Source organism: Lytechinus pictus, unplaced genomic scaffold (genome assembly GCF_037042905.1).
Source record: "Lytechinus pictus isolate F3 Inbred unplaced genomic scaffold, Lp3.0 scaffold_259, whole genome shotgun sequence".
NCBI classification, from domain to species: Eukaryota; Metazoa; Echinodermata; class Echinoidea; order Temnopleuroida; family Toxopneustidae; genus Lytechinus; species Lytechinus pictus.
Genome location: NW_026974379.1, coordinates 1 through 2,500, shown reverse-complemented (window position 1 = coordinate 2,500; position 2,500 = coordinate 1). Strand labels below are relative to the sequence as shown.

Below are 2,500 nucleotides of genomic sequence, written 5' to 3'. Positions count from 1 at the left end.
AATAGGTTGAGGTCGTTTCGTCCCCAAGGCCTCTAATCATTCGCTTTACCAGATAAAACTGCGTCTGAGCGCCAGCTATCCTGAGGGAAACTTCGGAGGGAACCAGCTACTAGATGGTTCGATTAGTCTTTCGCCCCTATACCCAAGTCGGACGATCGATTTGCACGTCAGAATCGCTGCGGACCTCCACCAGAGTTTCCTCTGGCTTCATCCTGCTCGGGCATAGTTCACCATCTTTCGGGTCCTAGCGTGCCCGCTCTGCCTCCGCCACACCGAACGGAGCGGACGTGGCGGGGCGGTGGTGCGCCCGCCCCGGGAGGGGCGGGATCCCACCTCGGTCGACCGAATCGACCTTCACCTTCATTGCGCCGTGGGGTTTCGGTCGCCCCTTGACTCGCGGGCCCGTTAGACTCCTTGGTCCGTGTTTCAAGACGGGTCGAGCAGGCGCCCAGCTTCGCTCGGCAACCCGAGGCGCCACGTGCCGCCTCACCGCTCCCGCCGCCTGCCGTCCCTCGGCGACCACTGAGGACAGTGAACGCCGGGGAGGCCTGCGGGGGACGGGAGGCGCAGCCCCCCGAGATGGGGGGCGGGCGCGGCTCGCGTCCCTTCCTCGGCAGCTCGGTCGGCGGTGCGGCCGGCGCTATTAGTTCTCCGCAGGGGCACGGAGGCCCAAGCGGAGCTACCTGCGCCGGCGCCTTCGGCCGACCTGGGCTGCCGGTCCCGAGCGCCGCGTCCGGGAGAAGTGCACGAGACGGCCGCCGCCGCCCGGGCGGGCCCGGTCCTTGCGGATCCGAGACCCGCCCGGGGAGGCGGCCGACTCGCTGAATCTCCACGGACCCGTGCCGCGGGTCCTGCCCGTTTGCTTCTTGGCGGTTTCACGTCCTCTTGAACTCTCTCTTCAGAGTTCTTTTCAACTTTCCCTCACGGTACTTGTCTGCTATCGGTCTCGTGCCAGTATTTAGCCTTGGATGGAGTTCACCACCCCTCTTTGGGCAGCATTCCAAAACTACCCGACTCTTGGTGGCTCCAGGCCCTTGAGTCCCGGCGCCCGAACGGGCCTGACACCCGCTCTGGGTAAGGTGCCCCGATCAGGAGGACCTCGGCGCCGTGGACTCGCGCGCCCGAAGCCGCCTCACGCCACAGCTCCCAGGGCCTGAGGGCCGCTGGGATTCGGCGATGGGCTCTTCCCGCTTCACTCGCCGCTACTGGGGGAATCCTGGTTAGTTTCTTTTCCTCCGCTTAGTGATATGCTTAAATTCAGCGGGTGGTCTCGTCCGATCCGAGGTCGAGATTGGTGGGGGACATCCCCCCCTGCTTATCTCCGGAAGGCTGCCGGCGTGCCCAACCCCGGCCGGGCGGCGGCGGCGGGCGACACGGGTCGGAGGGGACCTGAGCGCAGCGGAGGGTTGTGCTCGAGCGAGTCGAGCGCAGTCCTGCACCGCGCGGTCCACGTACGAGCGTGTTGCCCGCCCCGCTCGGGCGGGGCCGTCCTCGCTCCGGAAGGGAGGAGGACTCGGCGACGCGGAGCCGTTCCACAGGCGTCTGATCCTTCACGACCGGGCGCAGCCGGCTGTCCGTCGGCTGCGGCACCCGGCGCTCTCGCGAGGGGATGGGATCCCTCGATTGGTACGAACGACCGACCCTCGGACGGGCGTGGCTCGGGCCGCGAAGGCCCGGGCCGCCATGTGCGTTCGAAATGTCGATGATCAAGGAGTTCTGCAATTCACATTAATTCTCGCAGCTGGCTGCGTTCTTCATCGACGCACGAGCCGAGTGATCCACCGCCAAGAATTGTGTCATTACAATTCTCGGAAAGAAAAAATCCTTCCGTCCGGTGCCGAACACCAAGAAGGGGTGAGAAGGTATCGGGGGGAGCGCCGGCCGAGCATGTAGCACGCGGAGGGCAAGTTTCCCCTCCCTCCGCACTCGACCGGACCTTCGCTGCAAGCCCTCGGGCGGGACACGCCGCCACGCCGGCGTCTGGGTGTCCGCCCGTCGCTGGGCCCGGGAGCCCGTCCGGAAGGGACGTGTCCGTCCCTCCCGTTCCGGCTCGCCCGGATGGCTCTCCCCCACAGTCGGGTGCGTGGTGGTTCACGGGGTTGTCTGTCGGGACCCGGTGGGCTCGCCCCCCGAGGAACGGGGGGCGGGTGCCGGGCCTGGCCAGGCGTGTTTGCTTGTCTCGGTAATGATCCTTCCGCAGGTTCACCTACGGAAACCTTGTTACGACTTTTACTTCCTCTAAATGATCAAGTTTGATCGTCTTCTCGTGCATGCGAGCGAGGCGGCGGAGCCGTCCCGACGCCGACGATCCGAGGATCTCACTAAACCATTCAATCGGTAGTAGCGACGGGCGGTGTGTACAAAGGGCAGGGACGTAATCAACGCGAGCTGATGACTCGCGCTTACTGGGAATTCCTCGTTCAAGGGAAATAATTGCAATTCCCTATCCCCATCACGGAGGAGGTTCAGCGGATTACCCCAGACCTTCCGGCCAAGGGCA

General features: G+C 65.1%; 2 non-coding genes across 2 annotated transcripts in view; both read right to left on the bottom strand.

Annotated features, from left to right (window-relative positions):
* LOC135159494 (large subunit ribosomal RNA) overlaps nt 1–1,288 on the bottom strand; it is a 3,767-nt gene extending 2,479 nt beyond the window's left edge. The window contains exon 1 of the ribosomal RNA XR_010298227.1: nt 1–1,288. This exon is cut by the window's left edge and continues 2,479 nt beyond it. This is a non-coding gene — a ribosomal RNA (large subunit ribosomal RNA).
* A 349-nt stretch (nt 1,289–1,637) lies between these two features.
* Nucleotides 1,638–1,793, bottom strand: LOC135159492 (5.8S ribosomal RNA). Its single transcript, XR_010298225.1, has one exon. It is a non-coding gene; the product is annotated as a 5.8S ribosomal RNA (ribosomal RNA).
* Nucleotides 1,794–2,500: the final 707 nt, after the last annotated feature.